The sequence below is a fragment of the Schistocerca gregaria genome, chromosome 1, assembly GCF_023897955.1.
Source record: "Schistocerca gregaria isolate iqSchGreg1 chromosome 1, iqSchGreg1.2, whole genome shotgun sequence".
Lineage (NCBI taxonomy): Eukaryota > Metazoa > Arthropoda > Insecta > Orthoptera > Acrididae > Schistocerca > Schistocerca gregaria.
This window is the reverse complement of record NC_064920.1, coordinates 99,058,750-99,085,417: the sequence shown is the minus strand read 5'-3', so window position 1 is coordinate 99,085,417 and position 26,668 is coordinate 99,058,750.

Sequence of the window (26,668 nt, the reverse complement as noted above, 5' to 3'; positions counted from 1 at the left end):
CAGTGGTTGGAGATAACAGTGAAACCAACCACAACTCAAATCACGACGGGAATAACTTCAGAGAGGCACTTTATTCGCGAAGGGGCATGGTTTTCTGTTGGCGGAGATACCCTAGGAAAAAAACAAACAGTGAAAGCTTTTACCAAATTTTTCATCTGGCGAGATGTAGAACCCAAGCTGGCAAATTAGACCTACAGACACACAAGAAGCTGCGAAAATTTGATGCGCAATTTGTTAATATCGAATATAAATTCAGATATTATCAAATAATTTTGGGAGGCAATTGTCCGGAGAGCGGCCTTGTACAGCAGTGAAACGTGACCAAGAAAGAGTTAACACGAAAAGAGAATAGAAGCTATAGAAACTTTGCGGAACAGAAGAATGCTGACGATGGGATGCATTCATCCATTAACTGATCAGTTGCTACAGCATCCAACTGGCGAGTAACAAAATTTATTTCTCAACTTAAAGAATGGATCTGTATCATAAATGAGAGGTCAGATTATCAACGGAGGGGAATGTGGAGGATCAAAACTCTAGATGAAAGTGGAGGCTCGAATCGAATGCAGTAATCATATTCAAATGGATATTCGTTGCAGTTGCTATGCAAAGACGAAGAAACTTTCACATGTCAGACTACTGTGAAGAACTACCTCAGTGTAGTCTTCGGATTGATCACAACAACAATTCTGGGACGTGACGCAACACCGCCCGTTAATACATAACTGCCACCCAACTAGGGCCTAGAATTAAACTCCACGATCACATAGTTAGCGGCCTAGAAGAAACCAGACATCACGCAATTCTGTCTTAGAAAAGTAACGTCCTTCACCAAGCCTGTCCTGAGTTCCTCAGGGCGAGGTAACGGGTACGTTTGTCCGTTGACTGTAGTGTTAAAGTCAAGACAAATGCGAAAGAGACGAGAAGGCTTAGGCAACAAAACGAAATGACATGCCCACTGACTATCTTGAATGGGAGCAAATACACAATTATCTTACAATTGTTTCAATTAACAGGGTATCTTGTCTCTTAAAGCATTTGGAAAGGGGTGGGTAACGTGCACTACTAAGTTATTAGCATTTCCCATTTTTTCCTGAAAATAGTTCAGAAATTCTTTAAGCAAGCTTGCTCCACTGTCTTTTTGGTTAAAAGCAGTCATTTAATTTACATTGTCTTGGATGCTAAGTCCAAACAAATCAAAGTCATCTAAATCGAATACCTTCTGACTGTCTCTTAATCTCAGCACAGTACAAGTCACTGTGTTAGTGTGAGATATGTAAATGGGAGGCAAACTGCAACCTCCAAGCTCTGGAATTTCCTTTCCGTTGTAAGCAGTGAGGTGGTTGCTAGATTTGGAACGGCGTGGTCGTGTGACGAGGGCCTCCCGTCGGGTAGACCGTTCGCCTGGTAATTGTTTCGATTTGACGCCACTTCGGCGACCTGCGCGTCGAAATGGCGACTGTTGAGGTCATCGGTCCCAAAGCTTACAAACTATTTAACCTAAATCAAACTAACTTACACTAGGAATAATACACACAACGCCCATGCCGTGGGAGGAATCGAACCTCCGACTGGGGATTGGGGTTTTGTGCCGTTGCAAACAAACTGCTTGGACATGTCACGGATTGCGTGGCCCCTCCCGTAGAAGTTCAAGTCTTCCCTCGGGTATGGGTGTTGTTTTTAGTATAAGGTAGTTTATCTTAGTTTAAGTAGTGTGTAAGTCTACGGACTGATGACCTCAGCAGTTTGGTCCATTAGATACACACACACACACACACACACACACACACACACACACACACACACATCCACATGTGTAACATGGTGCATTACGTGATGGGCAATCCTACTTCTTATGGCGAGCTAAACATCTAGGGCAAGATTTCACTAAATTCACAGGTCTGTTTACATGTCTACGTGCCTGTCTACGAGACTGTGTACGCGCTCGTTGTTGAGGCTGCTTGGGCGGATCGATAACAAGGGGCGACTCGACCCGAGAAATTGGGACCTGGTCAATCTTATCGGCCGCTATGTAACTCTAATAATATTGCTCTAAGATCTGCATCACTTGGGGGAGTGATGGATCAGAGTACTTTAAGATCTGTTAGCGTATTCTACAATCTGCGACAATGAATGTAGTAGCATCCCATATCGTTAAATCACTGTAAAAGTTGCCACAACTACATTTAAATTTACAGCTCCCAGTCATGCCCGTTAATTCTGTGTACCACTGGCGTTACGTCTGTTCCGTCTTTTACTGCAAGCGAAAGAACTGATATGTAGCTGCTGCTACTTGAACTGGCAGATCATAGTACAGAGTTAATGCAGCGATTACTTGGTCATATCTGAGACCGTCGGGTGACTCGTTTTGGAATAGCTTATGTATTAAATGGAACACTGGGGACCCCGCAATCGAAAGGCATTATTGTAACTTTACAGTATCCTGAAAACAATGAACTTCACAATGTGCTTGGAACTGCAGCAGGTATTCGAGCCATTTTCTTTTGTGTCCTTGAATTGCTGGAACGTTGGTATACTAGTCGGCGGCACGCTTTGGAATGGTCGATTGGTCAGTTGTGGTTGTGCACCCGACATAATTTGTGCATCTGAGGTTTTTGTACCGTCACAGTAGGATAGCAGTTTTTTGGTTCTGAAACTGAAAAGCTTGTATTAGTTCCATTACATTAGCCGTCTGTTGCTGTGGCATGGGACAAGGGGGGAGAGGGTTGGAAATTCATGGTTTACACACATACGTTATAGCAAAAACAGCAATTAAAGCCTATGAAAAGAGAAACTTGATTATCTCTGCAGCTCTCCTTATGGAATACATGCAAGAACACAACAACAAATTAGCGAATACGAGTACTCGAACACTATCACCTCCGCAACCTAAAACACAAGAGAAGGAAGCAAAATCTTCGGCCGAGTTGATTAACTTCGATCGCCACTGAATTATCCTTGTCGCCACTATCCCACATTCGTCCTCACAGTAGAGTCTTGTACCGCAAGGAAGCAAGGGAGAGGATGTTGTTATGGGTAACCGGTATCGTCTTTCTACAACACAAATGGACACAGTTCTTTATTTACATGAATATTGACTTATCTTGAACAGAGTCCACTTGCTATTGTATAAGCTCATCGCTAACGAGACAGTATCTTTCAGACAATATCGGTAATCTTGATGTTACAAGCTTTTGTGTCACTGCTGGTCTCACTATAATCACTAATCTGTTCGAAATGTACTGTTGTAGCCAGTTACAAAATAAACCCGCACAGTACGTATACTGAGAGATGTGAACTGGAAGGTTGACTCAGTGAGACCCTCTGGTCAGCAGCGGGGGTCTAAATACATGCTCTCGAGAGGGCGTTAGCGGCATTTTGCTTGTCGGTTTGTCTCTGACCTCTCTTGAGATAGGCTTGCTTGATCCAGCTCCTAAGATCAATGTTTGAGCTACGTCTTTGCCGAGAGGTGTGCTGCGGACAGCTTACGCCAGCACAAAATAAATGAAAATAAAATAATTTTAAGTAATCTAACTACTAAAATCTTACTGTTTTTATCACTGTGGCGTTCTGAAATGGTCATAAAGAATTTAGTTGATGAAAGATGACGTCTTGAGTAAAGCAACCTACATTTAGCAGTCGGTTTAGCGATATTGGTTGGCACACTTCAGACCTGTATAAAGGTAGAATCAGACCTCAACGGATTAATGTGTACGGAGCAGAATTCGAGCTACTTGCACTACAACAGATGCTCGTGTGCTTTTAGACGTCATGAAGAACTAGAGACAACAGACATCACACATTTATGAAGCGCAGAAATTACGTAATGAGTAGGGCTTTACCTCAATCGTAATCAACAACTGTAAATTTAAAATTGTGGGCAACAAGACAATGTATACGCAGACAAGCAGACAAGTCTAATTTAAATACCTAAGTCGACAATAAGGGAACAAGTGACGTTTATACGTAAATGATTATTAGTGCTACGAACTGAAGGTGGGAACTATTCCGGAAGTTAATTTTTGTTTTGTTAACACTAAATAAATTCTTTCATAAATTTTCCACTAATCGCCAGACGCACATTGATCTTATAAGGGTGGTAGCCAGTGTCTCAGTATGAGTAACTGGGGAAGAATACAGCTGCTGGAAGCTGTAGACTGATAATTATCAAAATTGTTGTGTCTAAAATACTAAAGACAATGATGAAGATAGAATTTTGAACTTTGCAGAGAAGATTATTATGTTAGAGAGAACGCATGTTCTAAGAACTACAACCTTGTTCCATGAGTGGGATCGGCTAAAAATACACAGGTACTGCTTGTGTGTGCGTGACACAGGTGACAGCACTAAACGACACACAGGTTTCTAGTGGCTGTGGCGAGGGTGGAGTTTTATTGATACTCGAAGTTCCCATAACAGGAAGTAAACATATATACTCTTATTCCTCCCATGGCAGACGTGTGATAGACATAGAAATTCATCGCCATCTGAGACAGACGTATTGCGATGTGGTCATGAATGTCACTAATATTCGTTCGTCGTTGTTATATTTGAAAGAAGGCAGACCGTCGTATGATGAACCAAAACAACGTCGCCTTCGTCACCGTCGGTCAGAAAGGATGGTCGCGTCAGGGAAGACTTGTTTTGGAGAAACACGAAATGGACAATACTCACTATTATGAGCTGCAGAAAGGTTCTGAAAGTCAACTTGCCTCCATCATTGGCCCAGAAATCAGAAGAAAATGCTGTACGTGTGCTAGAAAATGCACGAGCATGTCGGGTAAAATCAAAGAACGAGTTTCGTAGCGAAAGACGTCGTGCTTTGGCATGTTTCTTACACGTTTGACCTGACACGTAGTGACGTTTGAATGTTTCCAGCGATAAAAGGGATCCCTCAATGTCGCACGTTTGGCAGTCGTGTCGCAATACCATCAGCGATATTTCAATAGTCCTAATGAAGCCCTCGCAGCAGCCATGGAATCATTGCATCGACGGTTGTGAGAAAAGTGCAGAGTTGCAGGATGGCTACGTTGAAAACCAGCAAAAGTTTCAAACATTTTGTATGATTTTTGGAAAAGAGAAAAGCGGAAACATCTGAACTTCATCGTTCCGCTTTCATGCCCAGACATTGTTGACCTGAGCGTGGTTAAAGTGGGGTGTGTTACAGCAGTAATCCAGTCAGACCATGAATAAAGGGCACGACGTGCGTCGCCATACCTACCGGCTGAATGTGTTGTCTTGTTAGCGAGACACTTTCCCAGCCCGTTCTGTCTGTCTGTACACTAGCGGGTGGGAGTTGAGGGGTGTGAAGGAAGCGAGCAGGGGAAGGGGTGTTCTCTGGCGGGGCTGCTAGTATGGTCTGGGCTTCCAAGACGCTGCTATCGATTACTTCTGCGGTCTGGCCGCTGCCACATCCCATCACGGAATCTCCTCATGACAGGCAGGGGGTGATTTCTAACGAAAAACACCACGAGTAACTTGTTTGCAATTCAAGAAAGGTTCTGAGAACTCTGGAGCATTGCTTGTAATTAAATGAACGCCCTCTTTTTTTAGAAAAAGGAAAGAGAAAATGGAGTATTTCTCGGTACAACCACATACGACAGCAACAAGTCTTGGCAGTGAACAGCCTTCTTCAAATATGTAAGATAGAAAATGATGAAATTAGGTTTAAAAGCAAAACTTGAAGATGTACACTTAAAACAAACGACATTACGTGCTTTACTCGTTGAATATTGACATTGTTCTGTTCTGCCACTCGTCTAATATATGTTGCCTACGAAAGCTGCTCCTCGGACCACTAGACAACAATTCAAGAAAATCGTATTAATGGAGTTTATTACAAAAGAAGATGGTTACAATACTTAACCTGGTGTGATATAGACGTGTCGAGAGCAAGGGGCTACAGACAAATACAAGCAAGCTATTCAGTACATACAATTCGTAATACAATTGAACCAGTACTGTTTCTGTCACTGCTGTGTTGTTAGCAGGTCGGCTCGACTTCCAGTCGGCCCACGGCTAGGCGGACGCTGCGATTATATTCTCTTCTTGCAGAGGCCATTGCAGTCTCGGTGTCGTACTAGAGAGGGTCCCTTCAGCGTGCAATTGGCTGACGTCGTCCCACAGACCTCCCTGCTGTAACGTTCCAAGCCGACGTGCCAGTGACTGACGCTACGCCGGAACAGGTATAATCACTACAGCATTAGCTTATTTTCATCATTGTACAATTTTTAGACCTGAAGATGACTGGTCGGCAGAGAGTGGCAATATTTTGTTCAAAGTGTACGTGATTCTGGCGAGAAATCAACCATTTGTAAAAAATTTGTCATTAATCAATGCCGAGCTCATCACGAAAAAAATGTTGTTCTTTCCACAACGTTGATGCTATGGACACGATATTCTTATCAGGGATAATTAATGTAATCGTGTGTTGCAGGACATCACCGACTTCGAGAGACAACAGAACGCACTGTGAACGTCGCTTCTTGTTAAATATCGTAGCCTGTCGATTATGTATTATGCGTGTTATAGAGGCGCACTGTAGCCGTATACTGCTGGACTGTTTTTCACCACCTAACGTTAAAGTAGCCCAGCGCCTCTTCTCTTGCACTTGTCAAGCCGAATAAAAATGTATTTAAACCGCGAAGATGTGTCTGTTCTATCGCTCATCAAAGTAATTCATCTGTAAACCTCTGCATCTGCAAAAACCCACATCCGGAAATCAACGAGTCTAAATAGTACAGTGGTAAAAGTCACTGAATGCGCAGTGGAGAGCTGTGACCAGTAGATTCAGAGGGGTATCAAATGAGGCATTATTTTGCAAAGAGCAAAACTTTCGCTTGAAATATTTCAACTGTAGGTAAAACGCTACCGGAACTGTCAGGCGCTTTCAATTTCAAGGTTGTAAGCGGCATTCGGCTTAGTAGTTTTGTGGTTTAACAAGAATTGCTCAGGATAAGAGTATCCCAAACTGTATTCTGCGGAACTATGGTTTTAAACGGGAAGTGAATAACTGCGCCGTGAAAAACTGTTATTAACGCAACCTCTTGTTCCGATATTTTGACGATACTAATTATTTCATTAAAATTTTGCTACGATTTCTGAGTTGTTAGTTATGGTTCGAGGCTGAAGCACTTGATGAATAAAACAAGTATATCGATTTGTTTAAAATTATATTAACCTTCAAAATAAACAAGTGCTTCCATTAAAATAACAGCACTCTCAAAGTCATGCGTCAGAGGAAATGTTTGGTAACCACTGCTCTAGATGAATATTCTAGTGATCAGTATCTGCAAAATTCACTCTCTTTTTTATACTCGTATAAAATTCATGGGTCTTTTGTTTGGTTTCGGAGGGGGGGGGGGGAAGTGGGGGGGGGGGAGTGAGGGGGGAGCACAACATGTAAGCTCGCTATGCAGTACCATTTCCTTCTGAAACTGCCCATCGTTCGGTGTATCATTGAATTTATAGTCACTACTTTATTCGTTGAATGTTATTTAAATCTTATTGACGCCTAGTGCTTCACTGTATGAACCGTATCGCAGAGTGGTAAAAACTTTATCACGTTCCTCTTACGTGTGATTGTTACTAAGCTAATTAATGTTCTAATATATATATTTGTTCGGAAATGAACTCGTAACTCTGTACACGAACCAGTGAAGAGCAGCGGCATTTATAATAGTACCAAAATTCAGCATAAAACCTCAGCTGATGGTCTTATACATCCCTCAGCTGTAAGCCTCAGAATACTTTATTTTAACTGGTAAAGAAATCGGTAATAGACAGTACCCTTCGGATATAAGTATCTCACAATTACAAATGAGTTATTTCACAATATTTTAGCAACAAAATGAATACTGAATAAGCCCATCAGCCTGTATGGAACGCTTCTCCAATTATGCTTTAACTCTTCTATACTAAGCTACGTGTAATGCGTTCCAGTACTCCTATGCGAAGCTAGAGAATACTTTTTCACCTACTTCCAAATTTGTTACAGGAACGTCTGTCACTGGAACAGTAGACTGAAAGAAAAGTAGTAGGGTGAGATACTTTGTAAGTTTCCGTGGTTTGGAAGACGTCTGTCCTGTCTACATTCATGGGACAAAGAAGTTCATGAGAGTAACTTATAATAAAGCCTGCCCAGATACCTGTGCGTTTTAAAGCGCTGCTTCCGGGTCGGGCAGCTACACAGGCCCTGAATCAAATCCGCCCAGCAAAACAACGGCGAGGGCCACTAGGCCTCCCAGATTGGGTGTGGTTTATAGGCAGTTTCCCATATCCCACTACGTGAACGCTGGGATGGTATCCAAGTCCCACCTCAATTCCACGATTCATAAACAGTTAAGAAGACTTCCACTCCCTTTCACATGAAAGTGGACACGTATTTCGTCCCTAGGGGTAACGGGGTGGCAGAAGAAACGGCATCCGGCTACCTCTTAAAATTCGTTAATAATGACGCCAACACTGCGCCGATGAGGGATAATGGCACAGAAGAAGAAGGTACATAATAATTGTAGTTTCGATGAACTACAGAAGCATTATAAGTAGTATGCACGAGCGATCGCTAAACCGAAATTACAGACTGGTAATGGATAATACTGAGACAAATGTCAGGAAGGTTTATATTCCACAGACTCTCAACAACTCCGTGGTTGCAGTAGAGTCTTCACTTACACTATAAACATTTAATGGACACATAGAGAATTTAAATATAAAGTCGTTTTATCCAAAATATATGTGAAAGCTATAGACGTTGGTGCCGAACAGATGCAGTTTTAGCACGGCTAGTCGATTCAATTTTTCATAGACTAACTTAAAAGTAATGATAAACTCATACTTATTCGGAAAAGAAAACATCCTTCTTACATCGAGATGTCACTTTTTTAGGCTTCGTTACACATTAGCCTAATAAGACCAAGGACCTGTTAAGGAATTCATTAATCACCTCATGGTGCTGAAAATTCAAGATTTATGAAACAATCTACTCTGCAAATTGGCGCTAATATGCATAATATATCAGTTAAATGACTAGGTTCTCGTTTACAAAATGCATGGCAGGGTTGCAGTTTCGGTAACGTTACATGAGCTCGCACGAAGACAGAAAGAAGATAAGTTACTCCAGTCACTGATTTGATACGTATGTACACAAAACTACATGTCATTTGAAACTGCTTTTAAAATAATTCAGCAATGTGAAGCGTTAAAATGAAGAATTAGAAAAAGGATTTGGAACAAAGAACCTGGCTGAAGGCCACTTCCGCTCAGAATGAGCGGCATCAAGACAAGTGACTGTAATCGTTAATTTTTACAAATCCGGTAGCAACCATGTGAACATTCTGAAGATAGGGAGTTTCAATGGCAGAACACTTAAGAGGATGCAATAAATCCACTAGAGACACTGTCTGCACTACACGTGTCCACCCTCTGTTGCAGTATTGATGTGCAATTTGGGATTCTTACCAGACAGGATGACATCGAAAAACTTCAAAGAACGGAAGCTCGTTTTGTATTATCGCGAAATAAGAGAGGAAGTGTGACATATATGATAGTCTAAGTGTTTCTCGAGTCGGCCCGAGATCTGTCACTAAATTTCCATCTCCAACTTTCTCCTCAGAAGATCTCTCATGGAGGTATTTAAGTGTCCATTTTCCCCTCACTCCGTTCGACAGTAGTTCTGCGTAGTGTGAAGTGTGAATTTCAGAGTAATGACGTAGTTCAAGACGTAGAGCACCAAAACAGCCAGAAGATACCGACCGATCGCTGCCACAAACTCGATACCTCTGTAGAACGAATCTTTGTTGACTTCTGATCACTCTCTGCCTGAGCTCTCTAAGATATTCCAGTCAATCCGTAGTCTAGAGAATGCTAAACGGACCTCTTCTTGTATGACGCTGATACACTGGCAGACTGACAATACCTGTGATCAAAGCTACTGCCAGTATGTTCGTGATGACTGATAGCTCTTTAAGTAAAATGGAAGTTCACATACACACACACAAACACACACACACACACACACACACACACACACACACAAGGGTCACACAAAGAAGACTCGATTATACGAAATTTACTTTTCGTTCCAGTTGATCCACAACGACGATATCCTCCAAGATGTAGAACATCCCAGGAAAAAAGCAGAATCCACTGTAAACATTTGCAATGAAAAACAAATATGCTAATATACCTTTCACAGATCCTCTATGGTTTGATCGTCATGGATATTGCATAAGTTAAAAAGAACTAAGCAAACTTCAATTATCAAATAATGAACACCATACAGAAAAATCATTTTACAACACTTATACACAATATTCGCTACTGCGTTGAATTTTAGTAGCGACACATGCACAACAAAGTAGAAGGTGTTGTCCATCAATAATCCTAATACGCTCCTCTTACACATTGTCGATAGTTACACTTTTTAAGGCTGCTGGCAAGTTAGTGAAAATGTGTGTTCCTAATGGACATCGTTTTTAAACAAACTAATAATCTTTAAAGTTTTGTGAAGATTATCCTTATATCTCGTATTAATTCCATAAAGTGAGCTATTATTAATTCCACAAATTGAGCTGTTGCTTGAGTAAGAGATATATTTTTAATGACAAATTACATTGAGGAATATATATATTGGGAAGCATTATTTAATATTCCTGAATCACTGAACAAACCTCTGCAGGATGTTCTTGAGTTTACACCGGAAAAATTACCATAGTTACCCCTTCTTCCTCAAAGCTAATTTTACTTTGGGTTCAAGACGTATCCCAAGAAAGTAATAAACATAGTAAGTTTTGTCCGTACTAGTTCCGAACTTGGCAAAGCCCTATAAAGAAATCTATTAGTTATTGATGTAGACTATGATGGAAACTTTCACATATGCTTAAAGAGAGCAAGACACTATGATGAACGAGTAGAAAGTTACATAGCACAAGCTTTTTACAAAATTTCGACTGAAATTTAAAGAAAAAGTGCCCCAATATCTTTCAGCTATATGTGTGTTCTTACATTATAGCTCAAAACTTCAGTAAACAACTAAAAGAATTTTTTCACATTTTCAGTGACTGAGAATATTTTTAAGGTTTTGGCCTTGGTATTTTGTAGAATGACGTATCACGTAAAATGGATCAAGTGGTGTGAGCCTCAACATCCTTTTGTCTTCTAGGTATTAGATATAAAGAACGAAAATTAACAACTCGTCGACCAAAGACATATAATAATTATTCAGCCCGCATCCCTGGCACATATCGAGAGGTTCGATCAGCTGAGCAGTCATGGACGTTGTCCATAAATCATTGAATTGCGCAAAGAGTAGTGTATCATGAGTTTTATAATTACTTATGTGTGCCATGATGCCAGAAGTATTACTCAAACATACATTCACACAAACACACACATACACAAAATAATCTTATAATTAAATGCTGACGTTGGGGAGGGCACTGGGCTTAGGTAGGTCGTGCAAAAATTTTGACCATTGTGTTGTGGTGGTGTTATGGTTGGCATTTCTGCTTAGCAAGAAGACCTGGGTTCGAGTCCCGGCCGCAGCACCAATTTTAATTCATTTCTTCTGCTTCGATCACTATAGTATACACAAAATGAACAAAATCAAATCACACATACACAACGCAAACGTAAGACGAAAGATAAAAACAGTACCATAGTTGGCAACACACCGTCAAATGTACAAGTGAAGTATTGTAATGAATGTGGGCGATGAAACACAGAAAACCGGTTGTCTGGATTATGGAGACCGAGGAAACACCACACATGAATTAACAATATTTAAAATCATAAGTAACATCAAACTATAATTTAAGAGCGTGTAACTTGTGCTCCAAAGGTTATTTCTAATCTAGAAAATAATGGAGTGTCATGAGATAAAGTAACATATTAACATACTTGTAAGTATTACTACATTTACTATATGTGTAACAACAAACATGTATTTCAGGCCTCTGAAGATGCTTCATAAAGTAAAGAAGGGGAAGGTGTATGGCAAAAAAGATACAGCTTTCGCTTAGTTGCAAAGACGGAACATATTTCTTTCTATTGATGACATCAGTTTGACACTTAGACTGATTAGAAACTTACGAAAGTGGATAGTAATTATGTAATACAATACATTAAAATCAAGTGAGTCACTCTCTCGGTGTATGTCCCTTTCAATGTGAGCAGGACTCGTTACGAATAAAACGCTAAGGCAAACAGTGAATTCATCTGAAGCGCTCAATAATTTGGCTATTCTCCTTAGGATCGATAGCACAACAATGCCGACAACAGTCCTTCTGTTACGCATGCAGACATCGTAGCTGCAGACGAAGAGACCGAGACTGTATAAGTGGGACCTGAATGACTAATTCGGTATATAATGGGAATGGAATATTTTCATGTGGGAATTGGAAGTCTACAACGACGAATGTAAAACAACGGGAAGTTTGGTGATATATGGGCTTCGTAGTAAGAATTAGAGAGAACAGATGTTAATTAATCTCTCCAGTAAATTACAGCCATTACCGGCATTTAAATGGTTGAAGAACCACTATATGAAGAGGTATTCTAGGAAATGACCTGCAGACAGGGGAAGTTTCCAGAAGGACTACTTCATGGAGATCCAGAAATTACATCAGATACGGCATCGCAAGTAGCAAATGTTGATCCAGATCACGATTTAGTTATGATGAAGAGCAGGCTGCAGTTTGAGAGTCAAGGGAAGCACTAGGAAAACTTGCAGGTTGAGGAAGTATAGTACCGAAGTTATGAGGAATGATGAGTGCGTTTGAATATCTCCGAGACTGTAAATTCCGGGATATTTATAACCACTTAGGCAACAGAAGTGAAGTGGACTGAACATTCCGAAAAATTGTAGTTACAGAAACAGGACAAATAAGTATATGAAAAAGGAAAGTAACTGCGAAGTAACCTTGAGTTACATAAGAAATAAAATTAATCGGTGAAAGAAAGTAAATACAAAAGTGTACACTGAGAGGAAGATGCATATCAGTGTAAAGCACTTAGGACTGAAATCAAAAGAAAGTGCAGAGATGCGAAAACAAAAGAGCTGCAGGACAAGAAATGAAGTAATCGGAAGGACAGATTAACATTCACGAACATTTAAAATGAATTTACCTAAGCTTCAAAGCAAAGCAGTAAAAACTAAGAATGCATAAATAATTTCACTTTTGAATGCAGACGAGAGAGCGGACAATCAGAAAAAATATACTGAATGACTTTGCGAAGGGAAGGAATTGTCTGCTGACGTTGTATAAAAGAAAACAGATGTCCATTTGGAATCCACGCGGGATTCATTATTGAAGCATAAGACTGACATATCTTCGGAAGACTTGCGAGGAAGCAAGGCAGATGTAATACAAAGCATTCCTTTGAAATTTATAAAATCTTTGAGGATAGCGTGGAGGGTATAAGAGCAGAATATCACAGTCAGTGAGGGCATTCTTCACTAAAAGATCGCTAGTGATATAAAACGTAGGTTATAATTTGAGGAAGGAACTACGGACAATGTAAGGCTAGAAAGCTGCGTTGTCTAGAAGTGAATCATTGACTAACATAAACTGGGAAAGAGGGTACTCCAAATGTTTGAAATGTACAGCTACTAAAGGACTCAAAAAATAATTAACTGGACTGATGAGGAGTCAAGCGTTTTCCGCAGAATCAGCACCCAGTGACATTGTGTGGAAAACACTGAATCTAAGAAGGAAGAGGAATATAGAACATGTATTAGGACCTCTGGAAATAAGTACCATGGTACATGAGCTCATAAACTGCAGCGAAGAAAGTTGTTGTAAGTTCTATTTTTATTACTGCTTGCGGTACTGGGCAATATTGTTCCAGAAATAATGTTAATTAGTTTCATTCCTGCTCTGTACCGAGCAAGGTTTAGGGAGGTTATGAGGCGAATGCCAGAACTGAAACTCCACTCCTAAATAACCCCAACGGGAGCCCATCTGTCCCACATCAAGCCCACTCGAACACTCTTTTTAGTACAACTTAGCGTACGGTCCGGGGGGTAGGGATTGAAATATGACGGAAAATTACACACAGTGTCCCATAAATAAATTAAATAATTTTAGAGAAGTAATTCCGATTAAAGTTTTGGGGTACATGGTTGTTGATTATTCGCCAAATCACAGACGTAGTAACCCTTTCCCTTTCCCACCACGAGCTCGCTCGGATTTTTAGCTAAAAAGACGTCCTACAACAATCTACATTGGTCTAATGAATCTGGATTGAAAGAATGGAACGTAACCTGAGAATAAGGTTCTACAACAACCCTTTTGCTCTGATGAGAAGGGTTAAAAGGTATGAAAATATTAACAGTAATCGTACATTTACCAGAGGACCAACTATGTGTTGGAGGTATGTAATTTCGTATCTGTCGGATACGGGGTGCTTCAAACACTTTACATCAAATGGCTAAATGTGATACATAATAACTAGTTTTTCCCTGAGAGACTGCAGGGCGCAGGAATTTTGTGGCCTTCGTATCTAATGTGTAGTGCCTAGAATCGAATTATCTGCTCCATGTGAAAGTGGACAACTTCGCCTGAAAGCGTTAGCGAACGTTTTTTTGCTAATAGAAGCTGTTCACAGTGATGTGATTGGTCAACCCTAGTTGCTCGATGCAAAGACTTTGAAACACCCCGTATATACAGTATTATGTGAGCAATACTCGTAAGCGAAGCTGTAAAGATCGTTAATTACGTAATTTTAGATATTGGGCAACGTCATTGTAAACTATTAAAACAACTAACCTGCAGAAGGCAATTTTTTCATATAACCTCACTTTTGCATGTTTTTATGAATGTACAATTCTTAGCATGCCTCTTGGTACATATGATACACGTTTTAGATGTTATGGACAGCAGTGTTAGAAATTATGCAAATTGTACGTCAATGATTTATTTGTTGATACTATGCCATTCACTGAACAGAAGTGGATTTAACCTGGAGAAGAAAAACGGAAGGAAATTACTTACAGTCCACCACTCGCAGCAGTGTTGTCGGAATGGAAGAATACAAAATACGAACCTGATCTTTAGTATCTGTAACACACTTTATGTTTGCCTCCACGCGTTTCAAGTAGCATGGTCCTATTCTTACGGTTGAACACCGTGCAAGCGTGCGAACGGTAATATCTGTGAAAAGTAAATGTTGAGTAATCGGGTGAGTACTTCGTGGAAATTGAAAATATTGAAATACAACACGCAACAGTCTAAATGATTAGCATTGCACGGACCATGACCGAACTGCAGTGGACAATATATTCTGTGATGTTACCCACAGTAATGGCTAATGGTGATGGAAATGTGCTGTGTTCCCTAACTTGAATAACATAATTTTGAATTATTTGATTACATCAATGCAAACATTGTTTATTTCTACTGTAGCATCATTTAGTGCGAACTAAATTATCGTACCAGCTGTCTACATGTGTGAAATTACTGCAATTCCTGTTATTCTTATTACGGGGCTTCGAACTCACTGAGTGGAATCAGACGTAAGTGCAAAAAAACTTCATGTCGCTGGAGAGCTCTGGTGCCAGGGTAAATTATTCCGTTGAACGGGCTGCAGCTGCCCATTTCCATCATCATTCGGAAATCTGTGGGTCCCCTATGGATCGGGGAACCCCTCGCAGTTACTGTGACGGAGGACTGTGCGTCGTCGCCTCTGTGACCATAAATCATACACGCCATCGCTTTGTTTACCGACAAGAAATCTATTCTGTGTGCCATACATCACGGAACTTTTCAGCCGGCCCGATGTGTTTACAGTTCCGTGCTGATGCAGCAGGGACTCACATTCCTCTTTTCCAACGTAAACTTGGTCGCCAAAACTACTGCGCTTGTGCATAAAAAAACAATAAACTGACGCCGTCACAGTGAGTGTCATTGGTGCCAGCTGTACGTAATTAATTCATGCGTATCGAGTTATGAATCGTCCTTATCTACAACTCATTTTCAGACCTCTGAAATGTAACATGTTTTGTGACATAACACTTCAATAAAGTAATTATAGCTGGAATGAAGAGCCCCAATAATTGGTAATACAGAAAGAGACCTACGTCACAACCTGGAGTAGGACCTACTGTCTTACACCAACTTTAGAAGTTCCATAAGACTGTGTACGAAAAAATTCTTGATTTGTAGTCGCTGTTATGTGGCTGTACAATAACGTGAAAACGAAAAAAAATATTTCATTTTTATGCTGCAATAATGTTCCGTAACGAATGATCTGAAGACGTTTTTGTACTTAGTTGTTAGGAAAGATCCCTTTGTAAGCTCCGGCAGTTATAAGAGAATGGTGTTCATGTTTAACGAGTTCAGTTTGGTCGTATTACTCTATACGGCATGGAAGATATAGAAAAATTGTAGTTACTATCACAGGTGAGCGTTTCCCATCATGTTTAGTGCTCTAGAGGGCTGCTGGACGTTCGCTCTACAGCTTACGTGTTAAAAGAATATCGTGGGTTAAAAGCATTGAGATCACGACATAATTCCTAGTTAATGAGTTAGCTGACATTAGGAGGTAAAAGGTAAACGAGGGAAAAATTTCAGATCGACGGCGCAACGGTAATATTCTAATTATTTTCGTTTACTAAACATCTCGTCACATCCTGATGTTTGTGTTTCTAATTAGGTTTTTCATATGCATTCTTGTACGTTACATCTACAGCCATACTCCGGAAGCCACCTGACGGTGTGCGCTGGAGTGTACTTTGAGTACTCCTATCGGTTCTCCCTCCTATTACAGTCTCGTATTGTTCGTGGAATGAAAGTTTGTCGGTATGCCTCTGTGTGGGATCTAATCTCTCTGATTTTATCCTCATGGTCTCTTCACGAGATATACGTAGGAGGGAGCAATATAGCGCTTGACTCCTCGGTGAAGGTATGTTCTCGAAACTTCAACAAAAGCCCGTACCGAGATACTGAGCGTCTCTCCTGCAGAGTCATCGCACGTAGTACTCATTTTTTAAGGTTGGTGATACAGCATCCTCTTAAAAATGGCTGTCATGCTGTAACAACTGTGTACTCAATGCGTCAAAGCCTTAACCAAAGTTTCTGTTACTTAAATTTTATTGTAAAAAGGAAATGCTAACCAGAAGGCTGTTCCTTGTCACTGAAATCATTGTACCTTCCGTCGTGATTTTGTAAAGTTTACGTGTTGAACTTCTTCGATTAACTACTATTGTGCAGCCATAATTTCTTTCAGTGGTTTTTTTAAAGTTATATTGAAAATCGTAAACTTCGAAAGAACAAAACCAGTATTTTCAATAATTCTTGATTTCATTTTAAATGTTGACATTTCGCGTATTGTGTCAGTGAGTAGGGTTGGAAAAGTCACATAATTTTTTTTTCCTACATTTTGACTCTCTACGAGCTTCGCTAAAGCTATAAATTGTCCGCACTGGTGACGTAATGTCAGCCTTCATTTCAGCGACACGTCCACTGACACGTTCTGTCAGAAAGACCTACATTTTCTATTCCTTTCTCCTACGCCATTACTTGGGTAAATAATGGCGAGTACAGAAAAAGTGTTCATGTATGATCGCTACTTTTTTACTTGGAACTACGAAAATGTGCATAATAATATCCTGGTCGACATGTAGCATCATCTTGAGCCTTTTTTAAAGATATTTATCGGTTTCGAAACTTCCTCGCAGATTAAAAGAGGGTGCCGGACCGACACTCCAGCTCGGGGCCTTTGCCTTTCTTGGCCAAGTGCTCCACGAGCTGAGCTACCCAAGTAGCTGTCGCATCAGTGCACACTCCGGTGCAGAGTGAAAATTTCATTCTGGATTTAACGGTTTGTTCGTACTAACACATTAATAGTACTCTACGTCTGTAGGTCATGTGCAACAGGGTTTTAGTAAGTTCTTCGCATGTGGAGGCAAAAAATACAGTCATGCCTCGGGGGTGCAAGTGGGATGTGGACTGTGACCCGACACCCAGGCGGTGTGGTCAGTGGTGATGGCTGAGATTGGCCTGGCTCTCGGACACTATTTACACCATAGATATGCATCGGTGCTTGTTGTCGTAGCAAACGGACGGTGATGAACTAAAGCGCGGCCCCTCTGTATTCGCCGGTTGCTGTGACACACTAGATGCAGTTATAATGAAAACGTTATAACGTTCCTTTCCTTGATAGTATACAGGCAAGTACAGCACAACTGCATAAACAAACGCCTACGCTAAATGTTTGACATGGAATCAGGGAAAATCAGTTTAATTCAAGTAAAAAAAGAACCTTACACCTCATTGGTGTGCTTTGTTTGAAAACATGATCATCAAAGCGTAACTGGTACGTAGGAAGAAGGTAACTTTTAAAATTTTCCAACATCACAGTTCAATTGTGACTGAGCAAGAGTGAACTTTGCTTTAAAAGTGACCCTAAACACCCACACAATGTCATTGTTATGTACTGTGAGTATATATATGCCTTCAAAAAAAGTCCTTTACACACACAAGAAGTTTGAATACGCCGTCTTTTTATCCTTTTCTCACAAAATCCAGTGCCTAATGATAATAAATTATCCCTGATATCCCACATGTGTGCTAGACTGCCCTTCCCTAAGTACTGCTACAAACAAACCTTTAAAAAATGCAGCGTCTTACATTGTACACCAAAAACGTCCACAAAATGTTGAAATAAATAGACTATGTAACTGTTAAGAAAACATCAAACGAACTATCTCATTATTTTAAACATTAATTTGCATTAATTTTCTGTTGGTTTCGCTGGGTTATTGCCGCTATGGCCTAATATGATGGGGTGCGGAAGTCCCTTAAGATGGACTTCTATTACTCTTTATATATTCACCATTCTACACCGACCTGTTTGACTGTGAAGTCTTGTATCTCAGATCCGCCATGTACATTACCCTAACTGGATAATAAATTACGAGTAACAACGACTAGTCTCATAAATCAACCCTCTTGTGTATTCCCCAGTTAATAAGACAAGAGCCTGCCATCTGTATATAAAACCATTGGTCCAGTTGTGTGGGGAACAGGGGACAGGCAGAGAGGTCATAAATGATAACGGTTACAGGTGGGGAAATAAGGATTCCAGAATAATGTATTTTCCTATCTGGCTATTTAATTACAGCGATAAGAAAAAGGCTCATAAATCATAATCCGTCTAACCTGCCAACCATGCAGCCTGAATTAATAGGGACACTAAAGCAGGAACAATGACCAATGATCCAGCAGCGATTGAGTAGCACAGCCTTATGGCCGTTGCAGTCATCTTGGGGAAGGGCAGCACGCGATTCCCTGCTAAAATAATGGTTATTTTTCCGGTTTTACTGCTCCTGTTCGTTTCTAGCATTTGTAGACTTAGAGAAAACTTACGCTCTTTCAAATTCTGAAGGTGGCAGGGGTAAAATACAGGTTGCGAAAGGCTGTTTACAATTTGTATAGAAAACAGATGGCAGTTATAAGAGTCGAGGGACCTGTAGGGGAAGCAGTGGTTAGGAAGGGAGTGTAAGGGTTGTAGCCTTTCTCCGATGTTATTCAATATGTATATTGAGCAAGCAGTGAAGGAAACAAAAGACTATTTCGGATTAGGTTCAAATGGTTCAAATGGCTCTGAGCACTACGGGGCTTAAAATCTATGGTCATCAGTCCCCTAGACCTTAGAACTACTCAAACCTAACAAACCTAAGGACATCAGACAACACCCAGGCATCACGAGGCAGTGAAAATCCCCGACCCTGTCGGGAATCGAACCCGGGAATCCGGGCGTGGGAAGCGAGAATGCTACCGCACGACCACGAGACGGAGGCTCGAATTAGGTATTAAAATCCATGGAGAAACTTTGAGGTTCGCCGATGACATTGTAACTCTGTCAGAGACACCAAAGTACTTGGAAGAGCAGTTGAACGGAATGGACAGTGTCTTGAGAGGAGGGTATAAGATGAACATAAACAAGAGCAAAACGAGGATAATGGAATGTAGTCAGATTAAGTCGGGTGATGCTGGGGGAATTAGATTAGGAGATGAGACACTTAAAGTAGTAAAGGGGTTTTGCTATTTCGGGAGCAAAATAACTGATGATGGTCGAGGTACAGAGGATATAAAATGTAGACTGGCAATGAGAAGCATAGACTTTCTGAAGAACAGAAATTTGTTAACATCGAGTATAGCTGTAAGTGTCAGGAAGTCGTTTCTGAAACTATTTGTATGGAGTGTAGCCATGTATGTAAGTGAAAAATGAACAATAAATAGTTTAGACAGAAGGAGAATAGAAGCTTTCGAAATGTGGTGCTACAGAAGAATGCTGTAGATGAGATGGGTAGATCACATAACTAATGAGGAGGTATTGAATAGAATTGTGGAGAAGAGGAGTTTGTGGCATAACTTGACTAGAAGAAGGATCGGTTGGTAGGACATGTTCTGAGGCATCAAGGAATCACCAACTTAGTACTGGAGGGCAGCTTGGAGGGTAAAAATCGTAGAGAGAGACCAAGAGATGAATACACTAAGCAGATTCAAAACGACGTAGGCTGCAGTAGGTAATGGGAGATGAAGCAGCTTGCACAGCGTAGAGTAGCATGGAGAGGTGCATCAAACCAGTCCCAGGACTGAAGACCACAACAACAACCACTGCTCCTGTTAATGTTATCGTCAAAATGAGGATCGCACTAGCCTAACATTGGACCGCTCTACAAGAATGATTGCGTGAATTCCCACTTTAAAAACATTTGTTGTTACAGGAAACAAACTGACTCTTTCTGTTGACGATGGGCGTGGTATGTAACATATGACGGGGCGCATCTACAGATTGCAGAAATGAAATAGTAAATAACTGCCCGATCATCAGAGAAATAGCGGCTGACTGCTCTCAGGAGAGAGCGCCTAGAGTATGAGAAACTATGGAAAACTATTCACTTCGTGAAGATGTGACATGTGCTGAACTTGTGTTGTAATTACTGCTTTGGTTTCGCCCTCTGCAGTAGTCCAGGGATAGGTGGTTGTGTGCGTGATCAGCCTGATTAGGGTATTGTGGTGGCTACAAGACTGTTACTTGGCTTTCCTCTAACCTGCCCGGTGGACTGACACAAGACGCTGCAGTGGCATTCAGTAGTAACATCTCAAAAATGGTTCAAATGGCTCTGAGCACTATGGGACTCAACTGCTGTGGTCAGCAGTCCCCTAGAACTTACAACTACTTAAACTTAACTAACCTAAAGACATCACACACATCCATGCCCGAGGCAGGATTCGAACCTGCGACCGTAGCAGTCTCGCGGTTCCGGACTGAAGCGCCTAGAATCGCTCGGCCACCGTGGCAGGCTTAGTAGTAACATCTCACAGCGTACATTTCGTGGTCAGACGGTGCTCATTGTAGCTCTTATGTAGGCAGTCATTAAAAATAATGATAATAATAATAATAGGTAGAATAAGCACACCATTCGTAAATTATCTGTAGTGAAGCGGCAGTGATCCATAATAATACAGTTTACACAAAGTGAAAAAAGCCTGACATACTATTGGGTGCATACAGACAGGGAGTGGCAACGGAGGGACTGGAATGAGGATAAAGGAGTGAGGAGTGTTGTTTGGGGAGTTTTCGGGTATGGGCGGGGGTACGCTTGTCCACTCCTGGCGCATCATAGACAGGCCTCTTCTGTCGCAGAACCGGCTGACCTCTCCTGCTTTCAGTTCCCAAATCTGTGTCCCATTCAGTTCAGATATGAACTGATGGGAAAATTGCTGTCGTTATGCCTCGCTACCCTGCGTAATATTTCTTCATTATTCTGAGTTACTCTATCCGGAATGTGGAGTTGTGGCATCAAAAATGTTTCTGACTATGTACTCTCAATTTACACAATATAATACACTGACATAGTAATACTTTACCCCATAGAGGACCTTGTATTTACTATTTAAAATTACGAAGATCAGCATACTTTGTCTTACTCATTTTTTCAAAATTATATAATTATTTTGGTAGGAATTCTTTATAGGCCAACACCTACTATTTACTGAAGTGACGAAGAGTGAAGATGATTTTGCTTTATAAGTTTTTCTTGGTTTGGTGTAACACAAAAAATACGTGTACAGGCATGTGCCAGCCTTCATTACACTTGTATCTATCGATACGTGATTTCTGTGTCATGTTTTTGTTTAAAGTCAAAACGTATTCATGGAGCAAACATGCCACAGATTTTCTGAGAAGTAAGCCGGTCTGTGTGGCCGAGTGGTTCTAGGCGCTACAGTCTGGAACTGCGCGACCGCTACGGTCGCAGGTTCGAATCGTGCCTCGGGCATTTATGTGTGTTATGTCCTTAGGTTATTTCGGTTTAAGTAGTTCTAAGTTCTAGGGGACTGATGACCTCAGAAGTTAAGTCCCCTAGTGCTCAGAGCCACTTGAACCATTTTCTGAGAAGTAAGAATTTCTACTACTCTCTACACTTGCTCGCCCTGCTAGCCGCTCGGTCTGACGTGCTCCTTCCAGAGCGGGAAGGCGTGCCAGTCCCCGACACGAATCCTCCCGGAAGATTAGTGTCATGGTCCGGTATGCCGGCCAGCAAGTGATGGTTTCTAGGGCGGTTTCCAATTACCTCGGCGAATGAGGGCTGGTTTCCCTTATTCCGTCTCAGTTACACTATGTCGGCGATTGCTGGACAAACACTGTCTCTATATACGCGTACACCATAGTTACTGTACCACGCAAACATTTGGGGCTACACTCGTCTTGTATGAGACTTTTCCGGGAGGGGGCGGGGAGGGTCCACTGGGGACTGAACGGCACAATAACCCTGGATTCGGTGTGGGGTGGCGGTGGTGTGGGTGGACTGCTGTCGCTGGATGTTGGGTTGTGAACCACAGAGGGCTACGGCGGGACGAAGCCTCTCCGTCGTTTCTAGGTCCCCAGTACAATAATGATGTCGTCGCACTATAAAATACTTCTTAGTTTTCTATAATACGACAGTAGTTTGATAATCAATCCACTAACAATCAGTGGCTATGTACGCATATTTTCCAATCATATTGCCTGACACATAAATGCAGCATTCGTTGTTGTGTGCCCTCTTAAGTGATATCACTAGGATCTGTTAATTAACACCCAAACATCGACCTGTGTTTCAGTTGTGCCACGTGGAACTGAGAGTCGGAGAGCTAGCGGACCACAAGTCCGCCACGTTTGTCCGCGCCACTGCACTGCGGGCCGCTTGGTGACCGTGCAGTCACCGGTGCGGACAAACGTGGCGGAGATGAGCCCCACCTGATAATGGCCCGCGGTGGGCGCAGTGGATTCGGGCCCAGTTCAGCCGGGCGAGCAATCGCTTTAGCGGGCGCCGCAGTGGAAATTATCCGATGATGACCGCATATACAGCCACACCCTGGCCGCAGTCAATTTCGGCGCCGAAATTGGCCGCACGTTGCGACGCGATAAATGGCCACTCTGTTCCGAGTCAGGGGAGAGTATTTAATACAAACAATATTTTGGGAGGAAAGGACATTGTGTTCTATCCGGAGAGTTCTCCATGTACACTTCTATAAATCATCATACTTATTATTTTATTTTTCTACCGATGGATGCATTTGCCGCACAGTTCACTATGTTTCCACAAGACTTTCAATTTGAAATACTACAGAGAGCCATTGAAAGGTGTTGCAAAACAATGCCGAGAAACTTGGAACGTTTACAGAAGGTGTAATGAGAAACCAATTCTGGATGAGAACCTGTGTCAAGGAAACATCGTTTAACTTCACTACAGGGCGTAGAATTTATATGCACAGGCGCCTGCCGCTAGGCTACCCGTTCGACGCAAAAATGACTTTGTATGTTCACAGACTGAAACTTGACTATAGACTGGTGCAGACTAATGCAGAGTAATGCAGACTGACTAATCGGAGGTCTGTGCACTCGTTATAATACCTCGCGCGTTCAGACATCACTGCGCAAATGTGATCCGCGAGGAGAAAAGGTTCTACGTCAGCAGCAATCTCATTGTCTGCGTTACATATTAATACGCGGATCGGCGGAAGCAGAATCTGGTCCGTGTCTAAAACAGCACCAGCTCGTAGTGCGGAGACGGACGAGCGCTGCGCCTGCGCTGTTGTGCTTAGCGGGTCGCGCTGTATTGGGAAAGTTGTGTACGCGCTGACTATGCGGAACTATGTACACAACAATACCGAAAGCACACAGTTCCAAGAAAAGAATAACCTCTGGATGGAAACCATCTTCAACAGAGCCAACAGAGCGTCGCATTCATAGGAGGCAAGGCCTGTCTATACAGCGGATACCTCCATCTTCTCCACTGGCCATTGTGGGAATCAGTTGAGATCGATGGCTAACAAACAAGACTACGGGGACGTTCCTATCATATTGCAGTTCTGAAGGCAGTTGTACTGTAGTACAATTCAATCTATGTTTTCAAGTTATGGTACTAACGTTGGTCATCGCTCAGCAAATGCAATTGCACCCACTGACGGAACTTGCAAGAATGGGCAAGCAAATGAAAGTAGTAGAGGAGAGGTAAGTTTGCACAGGGCCAAATATCAGCGCAGAGCACATAGCATTTACAACATGTACCCAAAACTGTTATAAGTATATGATCAATGACTACGTACTAGGTCTCTTTTTTCTTCCTACCAATTTAAAGGCACCAGTGTACACACTGTTTATCAGAGACATGCTACCCAGATGAATGGAACACATCCCACGTTTTAATCGTCCGCAGATGTGGATCCAACCCGATGAAGTCTAACCTCACTTAATACACCTAGATCAAACATTCACCAAAAAATGGCTATTCAGAGGTGGTCCTGTTCCAAAGCCACCACATTCACCTGAATTCACAATACTTGATTTCTACTGGTGGGGCCAGTCTTGTGTACGATACGCCTGTTAAGACTGAGGAGGATCTCCAGACAAGTGTTCTACCTGCCTGCGGGACAACCAGGGAAATTGTGCGACGATGATATGCCTGCATAGATGGTGGGGGACGCCATTCTGAACAAATCTTGTAAATGGAGAAACTTGTGCAGCTTATGCTGGTAAGTGGAATTCGTTATTACTGTACCGTGGACTTAGAAACTTCGGTCTCTCTGGCTACAAGTTACGTGCACCGTTACTAGCCGATCAACAGGTCAAATTTTTTTTGTGTTTCTGGCAGTTCTCAACAGAAATTCTATGTCTCATCATTAGGTTTTGGAAGTCGAGACCCTCATGCTGAGCGCTGCGTTATGCTAACGCAGTACTTGGGTAGTTTTCCTCGCTTGTAACTTCCGACTCTGTCGTTTACTCACTAGAGACCCATACGTCAAACTGACACACTTACTCTTCTGCAACATTTCCGAAAGTCTGTAACATCACCACGAAAACTCCCTGTATATTATGCTAGCCACCGTACAGTGGCTCAGGCAGTTCATCTTAGCAATACTAGTGGGCAGATACCACGTATTGAACGTGAAAAAGATGAATATATGAATCTATGAGCGCAGTAATCGCTCTTATCAAATTCTCCAGGTTCATAGCGAGATGTACGTTGGTAGCAGCAAAATCACAGCTCAGTTTTCGTCAATTACCGGTTCTCTCAATGTATCCAACAGGTTTTCGAGACATGAATTCCTAGTAAAGTTGTTATTAGGTTAGGAATAAAATTAAGACGTATTAGCAATGAGTGAATGCGGTTAGAAGGCACATTTAATTTGTTTCAAAAGTATTAACAAATTCCTTTAATTTTACGTGCCTTCGGTGCCAGCAGTCATCGACATCAGAAACTAATATTTTTATCGCAAATACTTCGTCAAAAGTGATTAAAGGCCAACAGTTTAATTTTAATAACAGTATGTGCATCCTACAAGCGATCATTAAACTTGGACTTGTCTCTAGCCTTTAAAGGAAGTCCGCCAAGAGCAACTTTGATAAAGTGCCGGATAGTGAAACAAATATCGCGTCAGCTTACTAGGAGGGAACGGAGCAGGACTAAAGATTAATTTCCTGTCGTCGACGGCACATTACAGCTGGGGCGCACGTTTTGTTTGGGAAAGGCTGGAGAAAGACTATGCGGTTTCTAATGACTCATGCCGGACATGATCATGCGGACGTTGTATAATACGCAGAGAACTAAAATCTGGGCAGCAGAACAGAATTTTGTTATTTGTGGTGAATGACGATACAAGCTTATTTGATTTTTAATTTTTTTGTTTCTTCCAACTGTTATGTTTCAAATAAAATTGTTCTTAACGTAAAGTTTAATTGAAAGTCCGTTTTTCTTTTCTTTTTTAATTTCGTTGAACTGAAAATAGTAATAGCTACAGTAAAACAACTAAGTCCCTTTCGATGACGGACGCTCGTTAACTCCTAAACTTTAAAGAAATTTCTCTCACTACGTCCAAAACTATCATTTCTAATAGGATGAGCTTATGTGTGATGGCCGTCAATGTCGTGTTCGCAACCCTGTGGTTACCCCCCCCCCCCCCAAAAAAAAAAAACTAAATTAACGCTCCCATTTGCAATATGTAACGGGGAGAAACGTGTAAGTTAATTCCCCAAGTTGTGACAATACTCCACTGTAACTTTATTGGGATCTGTACTTGGAGTTTAATCCTAGGGAGAGGAGAACAATTTGGTGCTAATAATCTGTTAATTACAAAAAAATTCAAAGAAACATATGCAAGGTGAACAAGTGTAGACA